The sequence below is a fragment of the Pogona vitticeps genome, chromosome 1 (assembly GCF_051106095.1).
Source record: "Pogona vitticeps strain Pit_001003342236 chromosome 1, PviZW2.1, whole genome shotgun sequence".
In the NCBI taxonomy this organism is placed as follows: Eukaryota; Metazoa; Chordata; class Lepidosauria; order Squamata; family Agamidae; genus Pogona; species Pogona vitticeps.
The window spans coordinates 319,734,952-319,756,313 of record NC_135783.1 but is presented as its reverse complement, the minus strand read 5'-3'; the positions used below and the strand labels follow the sequence as shown (position 1 = coordinate 319,756,313).

General features: G+C 40.2%; 1 long non-coding RNA gene across 2 annotated transcripts; it reads right to left on the bottom strand.

Annotated features, from left to right (window-relative positions):
* Window positions 1-2,197: 2,197 nt before the first annotated feature.
* On the bottom strand, window positions 2,198-13,263 carry LOC144589043 (uncharacterized). Of its 2 annotated transcripts, none has more exons than XR_013544903.1 (2): window positions 7,679-13,263; window positions 2,198-6,580 (listed from the first exon to the last, which is right to left on the bottom strand). It is a non-coding gene; the product is annotated as an uncharacterized LOC144589043 (long non-coding RNA). The 2 variants fall into 2 exon arrangements; XR_013544904.1 differs by having other exon boundaries at window positions 8,374-8,620.
* Window positions 13,264-21,362: the final 8,099 nt, after the last annotated feature.

Here is a 21,362-nt window from a genome sequence, read left to right as displayed (position 1 = left end):
TTCAATATACAGTATTCATATATTTTCATCCTATAGCTCTATAGAGACAATCAGGGCACCATGACTTAAATTATGAAAATACTTTAAAAAACCCAAATTAATATGAGGTTCCTACCCTAATATGAAACAGAATTATAAAGCACCATAATGTTCAGCAGTTCCAATGCTTTCGTAGTGCTGTTGATTATTTCCTGCAATAAATTGTAGACTTTAAAATTGTGGGTGCTGGCTCTTAAGATAGAGATTAACTACTGCTACATTTCCTGTACATTTGATGCTAAAAGCTACTGTTATTTATCGTAAGCTAATATTTCATGATAAGAATAAATTACGACGTGCTATAAAGCAGAGTCTCTTCTGTTCTTTGCCTTTTGTTTTTCCAGCAGAATATAGGTCACAATTTTCCTGCCAGTTGTCACTATTTTCTTGTTTCAAAATGGATTCTTTTCTTTTATCTCATCCAAAAATAATTCTTCTGCATCACTGAGAACTGGGAGTGCTGTTTGATAAGGCAGGGCACAATTTAAGGATACCAGCTTCAAAACATATTCAGATACCTACTATTATCTTGGAGAAAGGAAAGAGCATCCCTTGCACTTCTGAAAAGAGCTGGTGCTTGATTAGCAGATATGAGTTCATGTATAATATTATAACTCTCAAGATCAATATAGCCAGCCAGGTAGTTACACTTTTTTTACACTTACACACACACACACACACACGCACACACGCACATGCACACACACACACACACACACACACACACACACACACACACACACACACACACACACACTTCTGAAAGTTTGTGTACTAGGGAACAAGCCATTTTCATGACTTACATCTGAAGAGCCCTGCACAGAATACCACTTAAAGTGTTCTCAGTCATGAGAGTAGCAACATAACATTTCTTTCTTTATTATTTTAATTATTTAATTTAATTAAATAATTCATTTAATTAATTATGCTGCTTTTATTTTTAAAATGCCAATGTTTTTATAATAATGTAAACATCAATGAATGGTTAAAGAAAGCAGAGCAATAAAAACAATGCAGTTCATGAAAACAATTCATTAAAGAGCAAGGGTAACTAGTAACATTAGGGGTCAGGAAAATTCCTGGGTGACCAAGTCTTCAACTCATGGCAGAAACAGCTAACAGTGGGAACCCATCTAATTTCACCCAGGAGACAGTTCCACCCTCTCTACACAGCAAGCAAACAAGCCCCATTAGGGCATGGTACAGGAAGTAGAGACCTCTCTCTTTAGAATGTGAAGATCATGGCAGAATAAAAGGGAGAAACATTTTCTCAGATAGTCTGTTCCTGAACAATATAGAGCAGATATGGCAAACCTATGGCATGCATGCCACAGCTGGCACACAGAGCCTTTTCTGCGGGCACATGAGCCATAAGTCACCAGATTGCTACTCTTCCCCCCCTCCAGCCAAACCTCAGGGGACAGCTGCAGCCGCGGTGCTGTCACTTTGACATGTGGCAGGCCAGGATCCAGAGCAGCTGGTGCTGGCAGTGGATCCGGAGTGGGGTCTTGAGGCACCCCCGTACCCAGGATCCCCCCTTCTGCCACCACTTCCAGTTCTGCACTGCCACTTTCAGTTCCGCAATTGCTGCTGCCACCATGGCCCACCACCCGCTGTTTTAATTTTTTTTTCCCAGTTTGGGTAGTTGGGCACAAAAAGGTTCACCACCACTGGTATATTATTATTATTATTATTATTATTATTATTATTATTATTATTATTATTATTATTATTATTATTATTATTAGTAGTAGTAGTAGTAGTAGTAGTAGTAGTAGTAGTAGTAGTAGTAGTAGTATTAGTATTATTAGTATTATTAGTATTATTATTATTATTATTATTAGTAGTAGTAGTAGTAGTAGTAGTAGTAGTAGTAGTAGTAGTAGTAGTAGTAGTAATTGTATTTATACCCCGCCTATCTATTCATTTTGACCACTCTAGGCGGTTTACAACATAAAACATAACAAGTTCAAGAAAAATTTATAACAATTAATTAATTAAATGATTTTGCAATGGGAAAAATACAAAATAAATCAAATAAAGAGAGAAAAAAAGGAGAGAGGACAGGAATTAACTGGAAGGGAAGGCCTGCCTATACATCCACGTTTTTAGTTGGTTCTTAAAAGTACCCAGCGAGGGTGCAGCGCGAATCTCCGGAGGTAGATTATTTCATAGGCGAGGAGCCACCGCCTTAAGGGTCAGATAATCTATACTGTTGTGTTTCTAATTACTATGTAAGGATGTGAGAGCTGGACACTGATGAAAGGCACAAAAATAATTTATTTGAAACATGTTGCTAGACTTAGGGATACCATGGGCTACAAAAAAATAGACATAAGTGGGTTCTAGACCAAATTAAGCCTGAACTCTTTTAAGAAGCAAGTATGACAAAACTTAGGCTATCATACTCTGAGCACATCGTGAAAAGACAAGACTCACTAGAAGGAAAAGTTGGTGCCAGGAAAAAATTGAACACAGCAGAAAGAGATAAAGACCAAACTCAAAATAGAAAGGAAATCATGGCCTTATATTTGCAGAAGCTGCACAAGGCTGTTAATAATAAGACGTTTTGGAGGTTGCTCATTCACAGGATTTCACTGAGTCAGAGGCTATTTGACAGAATATAACATTAAAAAGCCAGAAATAACATCTTGAACATGACCTGATATCTAAATGCAAGCCAACGAAGATGCTTCAATATATACCTTACAAGTCCATGGCAAGAGGCCTCAGTAAGCACCATGGTTGAAACATACTGTGATAGCTGTAACTTTCAAACCCGACCTAAAGTTAGCCATACATATATAATAATTATATAATAATCTGGTCTTGAAGCTGTCTGTCTGTCTGTCCGTCCGTCCATCTGTCTGTCTGTCTATGTGCAATCTCATTCAGGACAGATAAATGGTAGCCCTGTTAGATCTAGCCCTTATAAGAATGAGAATGCACTTTCTGTCTGTTACCCCTGCTAATACCCAACTGGATCCTTTTCAAAACCAGTGATGTCTATATAGTTCAGTGGACTATATCAAAATTCACATTCTCATCTACACTCTGAAGCTACACCGCTTGCCTGCTCACAAGCAGCTGCCAAAGACTTTGTGGGTCTTACATCTGATATCAATACATTTAACTATCTAGTAAATTGAACAAGCCTACTTTGGTAAAAATTGGGTTTTACTAAATTATGCAATTGTTTAGAGAAATAAGTGGCAACAACCTATCAAATGCTCTAAAGCTGTAGAATTTGAGGATATCTTTAATTAAATGCATATTGTTTCATATTGGGACCACCTCATCCATAAAAAAGCAGATGATAAATCCACTAATTCATCTCAATGTGAGGGGGAAAACTTCTTCACAGTCTTTTTCTGACCCTTTGTTCCTCTAAGAAAGAACAAGATTGACTTCAGCATGTGCCTTAATATAAATAAGAAACATGGCAAGGGATTTCACCAGTTCAAAAGGATGTCAGCCATTTTGGTTTCAGTCACAGCATTCATGTTTGATTTGATGACTATCTTACCATTAAATTAAAATTCCTGCAACAGCACACACCACTTGGGAAAGGAATCACTGGATCCTGTGCACATGCTGTTGATCTCTCATGTGATGGGTGTTCCCAGTGATTGCATTTCAGGGAAAGCCCAATTATATCTTTAAAAGGTTCATGTCTTGTGTGCAGTGACGCACGTTATACCTGCTCTGCAAGTTCACCTCAGTTTGCATCCAAACATGTGGCAACAGCACTCTCCTCCTTTCTAGGCAGCTATTATGTGGATGCTACATCTCCCTGTCCTCAGCAAAAAAATAATAATAATAAAATAAAATAAAATGGGGGGAATATACAGCCTGATAGCAATTCTGAACAGACAACTGGCAGGTAGTTAATAATCTATTAGGCCCTATCAATGGTGAAGAGTGACAAGATAGGCAGTCCAATAATATTTGGCAAGCCAGAAGCTACCCCTCCCTGGATTAAATAATTATTTTTCTTCTCTCCCTCACCAGTCCTTTGATTCCAGCCTCCCAAGGCTGTATTTCTTTAAATAAAACTGAGAAGAAGCAGCCTGTTATGTCTTGCTTGTATCTAACTCAAGGTATTTTCAGTCAATGGTTTGTCCCATTTCTTGGGTTTGTTTTCCACATGGTAAGTACGCTGAAGGGTCCCTACACAGTGACCAACCCTCAAGTCAAATAAGAAGACTGTGTGAGAGAAGTGTAGCTCCTTTCTCATTAGGACAACAATACCATGGATTCTCTGTATGTAGGGAAAGCCTCCAAATGTTTCAGCAGATTATTTCTCGAAGTCATAAAGTACACATTCAAACAGAGGAACATGGATGTAACCCATCCAACTGAGTTTTAGTAGAAAATACCATCTTCACCCACCATTTCTACAGCAAGTGTGAAGTACAGTAGTTTTCCTTTCAGTGCAAAGCAGTCTTTCTCCAATCTTCAATTATAAAAAGTCTCTTAAGATACAGTATGTACTTGCATATGGAAATGCAGCTGTGCCAATACTATACTGACTGATCTTCAGAACTGGTACTGCATTATATATGTCCATACATTGATGTACATTTCAATTGTTTCTCAGATCATCACTAATTATTTTTGTTCTGTGCTTCACTGTCACTCAGATCATCAGAATATTTTTGGAATACCTCACAACCACAGCTGCAGCTTTTGAGATGTCTATAATACAGTGTTTTTCAGAGATCAAGTCAGTTGCAGGATTGTTTATAAGAGGGCAACTTCACTATTATAAGGGAAATGTCCCAAGATTGGGACAGTCAGATTCACATTATTTTCCATTTTCCATGATGTACAAGTCAATGAAAATCAGTCCAGAGTTTTCCCATCCAACCTGATTTCTCCCCTCCCCTCCACTGTTGGGTCTTCTACTTTTATGTTGTAGTGACTGCATTCACATAGGTTCAGTAGTCACTTGAGCTGATGCAGAAAAGTATGTGCAGGGGTGCTGGTGGTTGGATGGTTGGGATGAGAGGAAGCAAAGGGGCACTTACAAGGGTCAGTTCATTTCAATCAAGCACCCATTTAAGGGAATTGGACTACAAGGCATTGGGATTGCACAGTCAAGGGGACTTTGGATCTTTGCTCACAATGCCCTTTCTTTTCTTTTTTTTAAAAGATCTTTGACAACACTGCAACAAAGTTGTGCTACAGTACCTTGGAGACCAGGAGTGGTGAGGAGAAGGAAAAAGGCAATCAGCTCTTGTTTGCAACTTGTTAAGGAAGCTCTTTTGTAGCTGTTCCTCCTCCAAATCTGGATGACTAGAGCAGAAGCTGCCTTAAGAAACTGATTGCCAATTTCCTACTTTCTTTCTCCTTACTCTTGTCTTATCAGCTAAAGCAAATTCACCCAGGGAAACTCAACTTCCCACATGCAAATTCACAGCAAATCAATTCGTATTTTCCCTCCTGTGCCATTGCTCTTTAAGTAACACCATATCCAGATCTAGAGGATAATTGGAGGTATACTCCAAAAAGGTAATTTTTCTAAGTGCTGGACATTTCTGATTATACTCTGAAGGTCAAACACTGGAGTGAACAGGGTTTGCACTCATGAACAAGCATGCTGAGAGGGATACAAAGGAAAAAAATTACATAACATTTGCAACCCAAATAAAAATAAAGACATATGCTAAAACTAGATGAAAAATTTCACTGTGTATATATTACACCGTTTTACAAAACAGAAGATCCAAACATGTAGGTGCATTTCACATAGTGGTTGCATACCGTAATTGATAAAACATACAAATGGGTTAGAAGGTGCTCTCTAAATTATGTCTGGATCTTACACAACATCTGAATAATAAATGCACAATTGATTGTATGAAAAATGTTTCCCTGCCTGGAAAGATTGGCAATCAAGGACAGGTGAGTGCCCAACCCTGGGCCAGGCAGGAAACAGATACACTGCCTACGGTTTTGCTCCACCCTCAGAGTAGCACGGAACAGAACATGCAGTAAAACTGACCTACCCTCTAAATGTGGCATTAGTCCTACTAGGACAGAATACTGTTTACACATAGTGCTTGTCAGAATTCAAAAGTAATAGAGTCATTGGCCAAAGGAAGTAATAATATACAGGTAGTTTTGGAATTGAAATATCAGTCAGAATCAGAGTGGGGAAAAGGATAGGGGAGAAAGACAGTGTTACTCCCGGAGCTCAATTATCTTGGCTAATTTTATTAAGCCAAGTCTTGAACAGTAATAATAAACAGACAGTTTCTTGGAGGAAAGGCAACAGGTTTATTCAGATAAGTGCACACTTGGATGCCCAGCAAGGTGGGGACCCTGAAATCAACAGGATTAAAGTTTTCATACAATTCGAAAAAATAAACAAAAGTACGGTATGTAGCAGTTCATTGGTATTTGAGCATTATATGCATTGGTTACAATTTCTCACATCTCAGCAGAGCAGTTACCCATGCGCATCTCTAAGGAATGCTGAATCTTCCTTACAAAGCACTTCTTCTTTGGCATTTGCTCACTTCTCACAACAGCAAGCCTGGAAGAAAAAAAATCAGGTCAGCTTTCACTACATAATCTCCTCAATAAATAAAAAAATAGATGGTAACATACATATTGATGAATGTATACATTTATATACTGAAGGGCACGTAATGCTCTCCATTGTGACCACATACAGGAATATAGTGGTGTATGTGTGGATCTAAAAACAAAGAAACTCATATATAAAGTCATATACACAAGCCATGCACAGACAGCACCTGGAAAAATTAATATGCAAATATGATCACACTAATATTAGTGCACTTCCCAATTCCTTTACAGTTGACAGTAAAATGAAATCCACACATATGGATGTTTTTATTCACGTGGTTGTTTGCCATATGTATAAGGTGAGAAGGTGCAGTTGGCCATAGGTTCCCCCAATTGTGTACCTTGCATTTCCCCAAAGCAAAAATCCATTATGCAAATCAGTCAGTCAGTCAGTCAGTTATCAGTCAATCAATCAATCAAATCAAATATGGCAAGCTAATTCCAGGTTTCTTTCTCATTCCTAAAAACAATGCTGCTATCTTTCATGCTCTGTAACTTGTGAAAGAACCATCTCCAGACACATAGGCATGAAAATAGGCACATATAATCTCTGTAACTGTCATCCATAGTCGTTAGCAACCAAAGGATTTTGGGGCTAACATGCAATCCATACAGAGGCACACTGTAATGGTTCTGAACCTACCGTGTTTCCCCGAAATTAAGACAGGGTCTTATATTAATTTTTGCTCCAAAATGCATTAGGGCTTATTTTCAGAGTATGTTTTTTTTTCATGTACAACAATCTACTGTACATTTATTCAAATACAGCCATGTCATCTTCTGGTTGCTGCACAATGGTGGAGGGTGGGGTTTCACTTAACTAGGGCTTTTTGGGGGGGGTAGGGCTTATATTACGAGCATCCTAAAAATCATACCAGGGCTTATTTTCAGGTTAGGTCTTATTTTCAGAGAAACAGGATATAAAGGTATACAAGTATTCAGCACACAAATAGATGTGTATGTACATATACAGTATAGATTTGTTGTTGTTTAGTCGTTAAGTCATGCCCGACTCTTCTTGACCCCATGGACCACACCACACCAAGCCTCCTATCTTCCGCCGCCTCCCAGAGATGGGTCAAATTCATGTTGGTTAGCTTCGATGACACTGTCCAGCCATCTCGTCCTCTGTCGTCCCCTTGTCCTCTTGTCTTCACACTTTCCCAACATCAGGGTCTTTTGCAGGGAGTCTTCTCTTCTCATGAGATGGCCAAAGTACTGAAGCCTCAACTTCAGGACTTGTCCTTCAATTCGTGTATATTCCGCAAGCGCACTGGGCACGTTTTCCAGCCACAAGCAACACAGGTCCATTCTATACAGCTTCACTCTTACGGAGTTATTCTAGTCTTGAGTTACCCAAGATGAAACTAAGAAAACGTGGGTTTCGCAGTAGCACAGTCCTTTGCCAGGGTGGTGAACAGGAAGCATCACATCTATTCATTATGCCCCTCTTCTGCTACAGAATATGTGATGCTAGTTGTCTTAAGTGCATTTGATGTGGCTCACTATTGGGTGGAAACTATCTGAGGCATTTATTAACTGTACTGTGGTGCATCGAATTCGAACAGAGGAAGACTCCTTTTTTTTCTTTACAGAAAAGCACCCCGAGAAGCAAGATTGTTCAAATAATAATACCAAAAAAAAAATAATATAATACAAATGAATAAAGGAAAGGAGTCAATAGCCACCAGTCCGACTATCAGGAGTCTTTAGATCCAACCCAGGTGTTGGGCTCACCTGCTCAAACCTCAAAAAGAGCAACCCCACCCCCTATTGTGGAACCGGCCAATCCCGTCTCTGTTGCTGAGGTTTGGCCAGCCAAGTGACTTTGCTGTGGAGACGGCGGAACGTTGAGGCCTCACAATGCCATTGACGTCAGTGCGTCGTTTCCATAGAAACGATGTGTGCAACGTCATCACTCTTTCGCCCTTCCCCTTTCAGAAAGTGCTAGCAACACAGACCGCGCCGTCACCCGCTGGGAGGAAGCCCCAGTTGTCATAGCAGCGCCAGGGGGGTAGGGCTCCGTCGCCAAAACAGCAAAGAAGGCAGGGCTCAGTTGCCATGGCAGCGGGAAACAGTGTTTTGTTTTGGGGTGGAGCTGTAATTAGAAAGCATTAGCTTAGGGTAACGGGGGCATTCAAGGTGCCAAGGGCTTCGCACAGAGGGGGAAGAGGGTTGTTTTGACTTCCAGTCTTCCGCGGTAAGTGGTTGGAGTTGACGACCCGGGAATTACTGGCGGAAATAGGTGGGTGTGTTTGTGTGTAAGAAAAGTGGAATCCCGGCGCTCTCTGCGATTTTGGGCAGGGGTGTGAATTGATACCTGTTCCCATTTTCGGAGACTTGGATAGTACACGCCACCAAAGAGAGGTGATCGTCTTAAAAATGTGCACGCCTACTGTTTTTCTGTAGCAGAAAAAGCCTTGGAGAGGGTGCAGCCTGGCTATATTTGGTCTCCCTGCTGAGGAGAATCGTGAAGAAATGCACACACAAGCACACAAAAGGGAAACCCGAGTCTGACGTATTTCAACAACCCCCACATTGCAGTAATTGACTGAAGTCGTCGGTATTGTGTTACACAACAAAGTAATGAAATGTAGCAAAGAATTCATAGCTCCCCCCCTTTTTTTTATCACAAGATTTTTTTATTTAATAACTTGGGATAGGGTATGGGATACAGAAGGTAAAAGGGGATGTAAGGGGGGGGAAGATTAATCACAAGATTAAAGCATCGGGACGCAGGCTGAAAGAGATATGTATAACAACTGATTGGAGTTCCAGTGCTGATGTACTGTAACTGACAAAAACACTTGTAGTCGTGTTGTTTTTAGCTCAATAGATCTCACCGTTCTGTGAATTGAAACGGAAGTAGCCTACAAATCATGATTCAGAAGGGGGTCAGCAGTGGATAGCACTACCAAATAATATTTTTCTTAACATCTTAATTATTGCCAGTGTTCAGTTCCTTATGAGTTTTTGTGCCTTAAGACTTATCTGAAACACATACTCATCTTCACAAAGGTATTTTGGTCAGGGAAGGCATTTGGAAAAATTGGTGTTTTTTTTTTTAAAGTAATGGTCAGACTTACAAATTGTTGAAAGGTCACATTTACATATCCTTAGGTGCATACCTAAACTTTTTTGAACTTGGAAATTCCAGGTGAAACTGATTCCTTAGATTTAAGTAACTATTTTGCAACTTTATTTCCATTCCTGAGTTACTTTTAGCAATCAAATACAGTTTCATGCTCAGCTTATTCTTTGACTAGTACAAACCTGCCAGTCTCAGTGCAAGAAATGTAAGAGTAAGCTGAGATACCTGAGCTCTGCATATCCTAAGTATGGTACAGTAGCAGCCTGAAGAGCCAAATGCTGAAGCTGGACATTTTTATTTTTCAACTGCAATCTGTTGCCTTTGTTATATAGAATAAGTGGCACAGAATATAATGGACTTAACTGATGAGTAACACACATAGGTGTGCTCCGTAAACACTTTGTCCTTTTTCTGGCCCAGATGCTCTGAGCAGGGACCCTTGAATTATTTTTAAGGTGGTGGTCAAGACTGTCAGACAGGTCATTATTTATTTTGCCTATTTGCTGTTGGGCAGCTGCATGTGTTTATCACTGAATCAGCCAACTGAATGCAAAGATGGTTATTAAATATCACAATACCTCCCCCTTCAGCATGGTGTAAGAACAAATGCTATGGAGATGTGTTAATAAAATGCCAGATAATAGGTAAGGGACAAGAGAAATTAGCCTATTTTTCCTGTACTTTTGAAAACACTATAATTAAATTTCTTCACTGTCTTTCAGATCAATCCTGAATGGATACACTGGAACTAAGCAGGATTGAAGACCAATATTACCTATAAGAAACAGTCATGATGCAAGTCAATCCGTAAGTTGAAGGTTCAAGAAAAATTGTGTCTTTCCAAAAGAACTCTCAAAACAAAGTCGCTATTAGTTACAGCATGTCATATCTAAGCCACAGAAATCTTAAGCAGATAAAAAAGAGAATTTATTCACTCCCCCCACCCCACCCATGCTACAGCCTTAAATTTGCAGAAGTTGGACAGGGCTTTTAATGGTAGGACATTTTGGAGGTTACTCTTTCATAGAACTGCTGTAACTTGGAGGCAATGTCATGGCACGGAAGAAATATCTGGATTCCTTTTGAATGTAAAGGAGCCATGGGTGTCCAACGTCACTATGGTGTTGACAGAAATGAGGTTCAGAGCATGTGTGAAGTGCAAAAAATGCAGAAAAAAGAATTATTTTGTGAATGCCACTCAAGGATGAAATTTTATCAGCCTTTCCTTTTTAGTGAGACTCCAGCACACATACAAATGATTGCTGCATGCTTTCCTCAATGTTCTTTGTCTCCAGAAAGAAAGCTTGCCTTTAATTCAGTGAATCTACTGTTTTACTGCATAGACTCTCCCTATATCACTGAGCCTGAGGGCAGAACTGACCACTTTCTACTGTGGTTGGAATTTCCAGTAAGTTCATCAATAGCTATCATAGCACCAGTGATGATGCAATAATGTTAGACCTAGTGGATGACTGTGATTGTATAATCAGCAAGCAGTTCCTAGTTTGGCTGATACCAAGTGAATGTGGGGTCCTGTGAAGGACTGGAGGCTAGTGAGCCATCCTCAGCAAAGGATGGACAGGAGGAAGCAAATAGATGCTCTGAGGGGGTACTCATAAAAATAGAAGAGGAAGAAGTGAAGGAGGGAAAGGCGGTAAAGGTGTGCTTGGCAGAAGACAAGGAAGGGGACAAGGGGGAGGAGCAAGATCTGATAGTGTGGGAGGAGGTTATAAAAGAGTGGGGTGACGCATGGGAATTCAGAGTGGAAACTGACAAGGTAAAGAAAAGAACAAAAGACTGTGCGGTAAAGACAGAAAGGAGTGATGAGATGTCTAGCAAGGTCTGTGACTTAAGAGATTTTCCCAGCCTTAATACTCCCTGATCCAGGCTTACCAAGAAGTGAAGGAAAAGGGGTGAAACCACTAGAATGGACGGTCATGGTTTACTCCCGCAACCAAGGTGGGGGGAAGAAAGTGATCCATCCCAGTCCCCCTTACAACAGCCCACCTCCAGAAGGGGACTGGGTGAGACACCCTTGTTGTGGGACAGTGTGTGCAGTAAGGAGCACCCCATTGAGAGTGATAACCAATCGCGAACACTTTGGTCCAGCCCCTATGTAGGAAGTGATATATTTACACTAGAAGCAAAGATCTTGAGTTATAAGACAATCCCAGAGTTGAGTTGTTTTGATCCATTTAATCTTGTTAATTCGGAAGTTGATGTTAATAAAGTTGGTGCAGTTGGACATTCAAAACCGTCTCCGACCTTTATTCCCACCAAAATGAGGGAACCATCACCAATTTTAGAAGAACCTGATCACAGGTCCTGAAAAAAAATCAACAGGAGCTCTAGCTCACTCCCACCCTTATTAATACACGTGTGCATGCTTCTTTTTTTACATGTGCATGCTTCTTAAGTTATTTATTTCTCCTACCCATCAGATGCTTCCTGTGAGTATTACTGTTCATCTTGAAAAGCATGTCAGCAACTCCAAAATGATAGCCTTTATCTGTGAAAAGTTACATAGCTGAATTAGTAGATGCTAATATGTGAATGCACTTGTGTGTGTGAAAAGTGCCTTGCTATCTCTTAAAGTAACAACAAGGGTTCAGCAATGGGGATGGGGATGTTAGGAACAAACCTCTTGGTGAAGTGCTCGCCTTTCAATGCCACCCTTGAGCTTTACAACAAGGGGAAACTCTCAGAATACCAGAAGTAACAAACTGAGAAACATCATTTTCTGAGCCTATTAAATCTAAATGATAACAATATAAATATTTATATATGCTTAACTGTGAAGGTGTAGGTCAGAGTGTGCCGTCCTCAGAAGAGAAAGACCCAAAGGAAGAGAGTGGTTGTGCAGAAGGGATTTTAGTGGAGATAGAACGGGAGGAAAAATTACAAAGGAGACCAACGGAAGTGTGCCTGGTTGATGAGGGAGGAGCCGAACTGGACTTGATCATGTGGGAGGAGGTGAAAGGGGAAGGATCTAACGCACGGGAATTTAGTTGGCTGGGGGAAGGTGAGCTGGGCAGATGCACGAATAGGGGGGTACAGACCGATTGGTTAACGGACGTGAGGAGCCAAGCGGACTTGGCCCAAGGCTTCCCTAACATAAAGAAAGAAGGGGGACTGTTGCCAGAGCCCTCTCTACCCAGCGGACGCGGTCGGGCATATGAGCCCCTGGAATGGAGGGTCTCAGTTTTCCCGGTGAGCTACCCTGGTGGGGGCCGGAGAGTTATCCGCCCGGGCCCAGAGTTTCAACAGAAACCTTCAGAGGGGGATTGGGCCCGCCATCCCTGTTGTGGGACCATATGTGCCGTGCGGAGTGCCCCACTACGACCGTTAACGGATCGCGAACGATTTGGCCCAGCCCCTTGGTAAGGGAAGAGTTGAACCCAGCTGGTGTAAAAGCAAAAGGATATACCTTGTTGTCTGATGAAGTGTTGAAGGATCCATTTGATCCTGTAGAGTTAAGTGTACATTCAAATAAAGTTGTTATTTCGGAAGAAATGGACTCTCCTCCGTGCCTTTTTCCCGCCTTTACCACCCAACCCCCCCGGCCGAAGATGGACCTTGTCACATTAACCAAAACCAAAGAACTAAAACATCACTTCATAGTGTATAAGGTTATAATAATATTCTGCCATTGATGTGGGTGAATAAAATCTATGTATATTCTTATTCCTGTTCTTATTTTTACTTTATGCTGTTCTTCTGTTCAAAGATACCCAGAACACAGTACCATACATGACAAAAAAACTATCGAATACATCACATAAATGATAAAAATACAAATAAAAGTAAGCAACAACCTAAAGCCCACCAGACAGTTTAATCTTATATACACATAAGAAGTACTGGCCACATAAAGGATAGCAGTTTGTAAACATCAAAAAGTCCACCAAAAAAAAAATCAGTCTTACATCCCCTTTTGGGTCTCTGCAGAGATGTCATACTGAGCAGGGTTTGGGAAGAGTATTCCAAACATACGGGCAGCAAAATGAAATGATATTTTTCTGTTACAGTCAAGATGGACAGCTTTAATAGTTGGCACCTTTAGAAGGGCAATTCTGGATGATTTCAATTGGTACTGGGCTTTATATGGATAGAGGTGGTCCAGTAGTGGGTCCCATGATGTGTAGTGGTTTAAAAATAGCAGCCAACACCTTGAATTGAACCTGGAAACCAGTGGCAGCCAATGCAGCTGGTCCAAAATAAGTGTCATGTGATCCTGAGGAGAAGCACCTATTAATGGTCTATCTGTAGCATGTTGTACTATGTGTAGCTTCCAAGTTGTCTTCAAGAGTAGTCCTACATAGAGTGAATTACAGGTTACAGTTGCTGGAATCATCATGGCCATTTCTGCCTTCTCCAGTAAGAAAGTTTCCAGACCCGGTACAGATGATAAAATGTTGATCTGTCAACGGTTCCCACCTGTTTGTTCAGGAGGAGCATTGGGTCTAATACAACACCCACGCTCCTTACCTGGTTCTCAAGTTAATGTTTTTCTTCATCAGCTATTAAGAGAAGAGATAGCTGGATTTTTCAGTTGCAGAGTGACTAGCATTAACTCTGTCTTGTCTAGATTCAGGTTCACTTTGTCAACCCTCAGCCACTTGACCATGCAGTGAAAGTTGGACCATTTAAAAGGTGTCACATCTACAGTGCGTGGAATGTGCTGGTCTTTCAGTGTCTAAGGAAATATTGTAGTGCACAATGTTGGGCAGATGGTGTCTGTCTTTACTGTATATGGTAAACTAGACAATACATGTTTCAGCTTTTAAGCTCCATCTTTTGGGATCATGTTAATCTCAGAATCTTTGCTTTGTTTTTAATCCTCTCATCTGTAACAACAGGTTTAAGAATGCAATCCTGGAGAAAGCTAATCAAATAGGTGGCAAACCATATGAATATGTACTCTTTCTGAAACATACTGTCTTTTTGAAATATATGATTAAAATGTTTTAAAAGAGCTGACTCATGTTATTTGAACTGGAGCTGGCAATACTGTGCACGTCTCTGACCAGACAGGGAAGTTTATTTAGTCAGATTAGGGGAGATCCACCTACAGGTAGTTCCCAAGATGACAATACAAAGTGATATCAAAAAGCACAAAGAGCTTCGTGACTTTGATGAATGCTTTACAAACATGACAAACCAGGAAGCAAATGTCATCTGGCAGGAAGTGAGAGTTGTGGGTTGATATCTGGACAGAGGCCCAATTTGGTAATTGTACGTGTTATCAACCCCCCAAGTGCCAGTACATGTTCTCAGGTTGTTTTTGTGTTTGCTACTACAAGTTTTACTTCATCTGTATTTGATGTGGTTAATGAATGAGTATAGTGTTCCTGCACCACACCTGCCTGTAATAACAAACGGAATTCCCTCATCCCAAACCTTTGACTAAAATAGTTAACAGCAACGTCTCACGATAAACCATCCATTTTTTTGTTTTATCATGGGTAATGACAGACAAAGGATGAGTAACAGAGGCAAGAGTAGTCTGTAAGATCTGAGGATAATGACGGGTGAATAGGCAGCAATTCTGGAGTAAGTGATATTTTGATGTTTAAAAAAGAGAGAGGAAAAGTTATTGTTGGCATAAGAAGCAATCTGGAGCCCCACATCAGGAACATACATGTTCAAGAGTAAGCTATACTGAATTTAGTTATATTTAGAATGCAGTCAGATGGTGAGAAAGGTGTGTGTGCACACTACAAAGGGGCACTCTGCCTTCCATCCATTGGAGCATCGCTTCAGTCCATCCCTATTAATTAGTAGACCTGCTGCTGGACCAAAAAGGTACAGATTGGGGCCAGACTGGAGACCTATTTTCCCTATGTCATGTGATCACCAGGAAATAGCTCACACTACACCATGCCACAAGCAGTCCAAACTGCGAGCTGTATGCCCATGTAATTACATCCTTAGTTTGGTTATGCAAGATCATGTTGTACATGCGATCAAATATAGTTTTGAACATTTAGTGTTGAGGGTGGTTTATCATTTGAGTCCACAAATTACTTATTGATCAGTCTGATCTACTAGCACATCAAGTAAAGTAACTTCTTGCATCAGTTGTAGCTTGTATGTGACCAGATTACATTATATCCAGTCCGTATCATAGTAGCTCTAACATATTCTGCCCTTCTCCTTCCTTCACTCTAACCCCAGTGAAAACGGATAGGAATTGTAACAGATGAATGATATCTCTGCATTATCATTGTATTGCCCTTGTGAATTAAGTTGCCAGAAATACTGTATTGTGACTATAGTACCCTAGTGATAGTGCAAAGCCAAAAGTTCAGGGCACAATAGTACATTCTGAAGAGAAGTGAGACAAGTCTCTAGCCACAGAAGAAAAGAAATGGGGTACAGAATGTTCCATAATATCAGGTATGTGCCAATTCTGCATATCCTATGCAACCACTCAATTGCTTGCTTATCAGGACTCACAATTTGTCTCATCCCCAAGTTTGAGTGCAGGTTGCAAAACATAACAATTTTTTTGAATATGCTGTAGACAGCTGGGAAACTATCTCATTTCTTCTACATCTTCCTCATTAACTGCATGGTGAGGAAAATTTATGCTTATAGGACACTGTCTCAATTCCTCATAATTTTCTCCAGAGCCCTTTTACCAATATTTTTACTGCCCCCTGCTGTTGCACTTAAATATTTGACTGCAATAATGCAGTTAAATATTTTTAGCAATGAAATTAAAGATCTTCTATCTAGTGGGTTATAGCAGGTGAGCTCTTAAAGAGGATCACTTCACGAAGTGGCATTCCAAGCCTGTTTTGTTAGGGTGCCTTTTGCTTATTCTGCTGATTGGGATCGTGGACTTCTGCCTCAAAGTCCTGCTGTGATGAATAGTCCTCGTAAGACCGTATGGATCTGCAGATATTAATACATGGCGACCCTTCTTTCTGTGGTGTTGAATGCTTCTTTCTTATTCGGTGGAAACATTTTGCTATTCATCTAAGTGGCTTCTTCAGTCTGGACGAGTAGTGAAATGTTTCAACCTAATAAAAAAGAAGTCCAGTTACCATGACTCAACTTCCAGATAACTTCACCTGGATGACTGAGAATCTTCACAGATCTTTGAGTAGTACTTACTCCAGTGGCAAGCAGGCTACTCTCAACCTGCCCATTCCTGCCTGCCTCCTTACTACAGATAGAAGATCAGAACCTCATCTGTGTCTCTCTCTGGTTTTAATTCCAGCCTTCTCACATTTCAAGTGTATCTGGGAGATAAAATGAAGAAAATGAGGAATGAATGTAAGTGAATCAGTTACTTAGAGAAGCAGAAGCAGCAAGGAGGAACATTTCTAATTTGGGAATAGAGTCTTTTGTTTGTTTGTTTATTCAGGTGCCTTGTAAATTAATGGATTTGTAGGGGAGTGAGATAGCATCTGAATGAATACCTATGTGTTTAGGAATACTTGCTTTCCCCCCAGATTTTACCCACTTGTAGGTTCTGGGCAACATATCACAATCATTGTTGTTTTATATTGTTTATTATCAGTTAACACCACCTCCATCTGAAATCTTGTTAAGGAAGTTTGGCGTGCATGTTTTAAAACATTCCTTTGTTACCTGTTGCTCCAAATTTTTCCCATTAAGCAGTCACATGAAAATCATTTATCTGTACAGCATATTAACATTGTTCATTGTCCTGCAGCCATCTAGTATGTTGAGTGTTGCTAATTAATGGACTTAAGAATGTATTGAAAGAGGCATAGAGAAATGATTTGACTGACACATGTGATACCACTGTATTTCCTTGCACAAGCCCTAGACTTTTAGACTTGCTCAGTATCTTTAAAAAATTGATACTTTGCTGGCTTCTTTAGGGAAAACAGCCAGTTGCAATAGCAATAAATATTGTATTTTCAGTTAGTGTTTAAGTGATATTAGTCCAGTGTAGCCTGTTCCCTGGGCCTAGGGATTCAGAAATTATATGTGTCCTTTGAAATAAATGCATATGGTCTTTTATGTGTATATATTTTGATCTAGTGACTTTTTAAGTTTTAAACTGAATCTGGAAACCTTCAGGGTCTGATATGCATCTATCTAATAACATAATTTGGCATTCATAATCCACACCAAAGTGCTGAACTGACAGAACAGGAAACTGCCACAGGGATGGGCCTTATTTGAAATTAAGGAAAGATTTATGAGGTTCACAAATTCTTCTTGTGAAATAACAATGACGTATTGTACTCAGGTCATCTGCGTTTTTGTGCTGGTTTTGTTTCCGTAGCTCTATGTGATTCTTTGGTAATCTCACTGATTTCTTAGTGTTAGGACTGATGTTTACCAATAGATTTGAATAGTATGACACTATTATTTTCGTGTCACATTTCCATCTGGGTGGATGGTCAGTTTCTCTTCTGTATGTATAAGTAGTTTTTTTTTCAAGTTTAATTAAGTTGTTAGTTCATGTTTGTGATTCCTCCTGGGCTCCCAGGGATCCAAGGTTTGTTTGTTTGTTTGTTTGTTTGTTTGTTTAATTAATTAATTAATTAATTAATTAATTTATACCCCGCCTATCTGGCCCACCGGACCACTTTCAGGCTCTTGCAGTCTGGTTGCTGTTGGCTGGATAGCTCCGTGGTTTAAGTATCTGGCTGTGAAGCCAGATGTTGGGAGTTCAATTCCCCACTGTGCCTCCTGTGAATAAAGCTAGCCTGTGTGGCCTTGGATAAACTGCACAATCCCAGCCCCCCCCCCCCCAGAAGAAGGAAATGGTAAACCATTTCTGAGTACTCTCTACCGGGAAAACCCTGGAAAGGTTCGCCATAAGTCAGAATTGACTTCATGGCACACAGTTATCATTACTTTACCAGTTTGGGGGTGGGGTGCTAGCTCTTCCTCCCTGGATGACACATCAAGGCCTCACAAACACCCTGATAGATTTCTTTGGCTTTATGAAACCTTTCTGCATTTATATGGCTATGTTCATCGGTGTTGCCATATTTGGCTGCTTTTATTTGCACACGAACACTTCTATGCATGTGTATATTTAACTGGCAGAGTTTGGTCTCTAACAGATATAATTTTAGCAAGTTTTTGTACAGCAAAGGAATATTTATTAATTTTCCTTTTGTATTTTACAGGCGAGTTTAAAATAAAGTGATATGGAAGAAACAACTACATAAAATCACAAGCACAAGTTCTGTTGGCAGAAATCAATTCCAAATTCTATACTAGGGTGATTCCTTTACAGACTAATTAAAAAACCACAGAATAATATGTGCAGAGGTGACAAAATTGTGCAGTACTGTATTTCCAAAATACTGTCCTTTAATCACTCAATGGAATAACTGATTGGTTCAAAATTGGGAAAGGAGTGCGACAAGGCTGTATATTGTCCCCCAGCTTATTTAACTTATATGCAGAATACATCATGCGGAAGGCTGGACTGGAGGAATCCCAAGCTGGAATTAAGATTGCAGGAAGAAATATCAACAACCTCCGATATGCAGATGATACCACTCTGATGGCAGAAAGTGAGGAGGAATTAAAGAACCTTGTAATGAGGGTGAAAAAGGACAGTGCAAAAAACGGTCTGAAACTCAACATCAAAAAAACTAAGATCATGGCCACTGGTCCCATCACCTCCTGGGAAATAGAAGGGGAAGATATGGAGGCAGTGTCAAATTTTATCTTCCTGGCCTCCACGATCACTGCAGATGGAGACAGCAGCCACGAAATTAAAAGATGCCTGCATCTTGGGAGGAAAGCGATGACAAATCTTGACAGCATCTTAAAAAGCAGAGACATCACCTTGCCAACGAAAGTCCGAATAGTCAAAGCTATGGTTTTCCTGTTGTGATGTTTGGAAGTGAGAGCTGGACCATAAAGAAAGCAGACCGCCGAAGAATTGATGCCTTTGAATTGTGGTGCTGGAGAAGGCTCTTGAGAATCCCCTGGACTGCAAGGAGAACAAACCTATCAATTCTAAAGGAAATCAACCCTGAGTGCTCATTGGAAGGACAGATCCTGAAGCTGAGGCTCCAGTACTTTGGCCATCTCATGAGAAGAGAAGACTCCTTGGAAAAAACCTTGATGATAGGAAAGTGTGAGGGCAAGAGGAGAAGGGGAGGACAGAGGATGAGATGGCTGGACAGTGTCTGTGAAGCTACCAACATGAATTTGACCCAACTCCGGGAGGCAGTGGAAGATAGGAGGGCCTGGTGTGCCCTGGTCCATGGGGTCATGAAGAGTCGGACACGACTAAACGAACGAACGAATGAATCACTCTAAACTTTAAACATAGATAGGGAGAAAAGTGGAGATGGAGGTTGAAAGTTAAGTTCTTCCTGCCTTCGTGTTTTTTTTTGGGGGGGAGATCTAATTGAAGGTGAAATGCTGCAGAGAAAGAAATAGTTTACTTCAGATGATACAGTGGTATTAGTCTTTACTTGGGGGAGGCCATAAATTGAATGAGAGCTGGAAGGTTGGAGACTTTAAATTACTCATTTTAAACAATGTAAATCCCCCACTGGGTTTCCAAAATGGAATTCAGGATATCTGGGTACACAGGCACTGTAGCTGGTGGAAAACAGAGGGCCACCGGGAAGTCTTTCTTTGCCCATGCTGGAAATAATTTCAATGAAGGATTAGGAAGTGAAAGTTAGTATAGCCAAATTAGGTGGTTTTACCTGTTTTGCTTGATGATGCTCAATTTCTGCTAGAATAAACTCCTTAAAAGACTGTTATATTTCTGAAACAACTTACAGACAACAACGACTTAAGAACAGCCATCCTCCCTTTGTCTCACAAAATAATGTTTTCAAGGAAGACAAAATAATGTCTTACTTGAAAAACAGATAATAGTCTGAAGAGCTTACACACTTCGTACGTCTTTCTGCACATTTTTGTGCCATTTTGGTTGTCGTATGAAGGTATCCTCAGCATGGAGCATGAAAGTTTTCAGATAAAGGGCATTATGTTGGGTTGATGGGTGTTTATTACCCATTTTTGCTTTGTTGATGCTTTTAGCTCATTTCCTGTGGCCTTCTTTCATGATGAAGGCAGTTTTACTCTCTAAGAATTCATAGCTAGATTTTTTTTTTGCTTCAGCTGCAATTTTCTGTCCTGAAACTTTGAATATGCTTATCTTCTTAAATAAAACCTATTTTTATTTTGAATTCAGCCTTGCTGTTAAGTTTTATTACAGGACTTTATATTATTTTTTCTTGAGTGTGTGAATTATCTTTAAATCCATTTTCAACCCTTTGCTGGCTGAATCCTTTCTGAACAGCATTTGGATGTCTGGAAGCCTGAATAAGTAACTAGAGCAGTGGGTATGAATTATTCTTTGAGCTGGACATTTAGACTGCTTAAATTACGGTAGCTGGACTGTGGAAGGTGGTAGGCCAAGTTGAGGTTTAATGTGCTTTGATATTCCATTATAAACTTTTATGATTTGATTGAGAGCCAATGTAGTATTGAGTGATAGACTAGGATTCAGGAGACCTTGGTTCTAATCTGCACTTGGCCATGGAAACTTACTGGAAAATGGCAAATTAATTAGCTGCTTCACTGTTTGTCATAGTATTGTCAGTGCACTCCTTAAACAAAGTGGTAAACTGAGATTTTTGATAATTTTGACTGTTCAAGA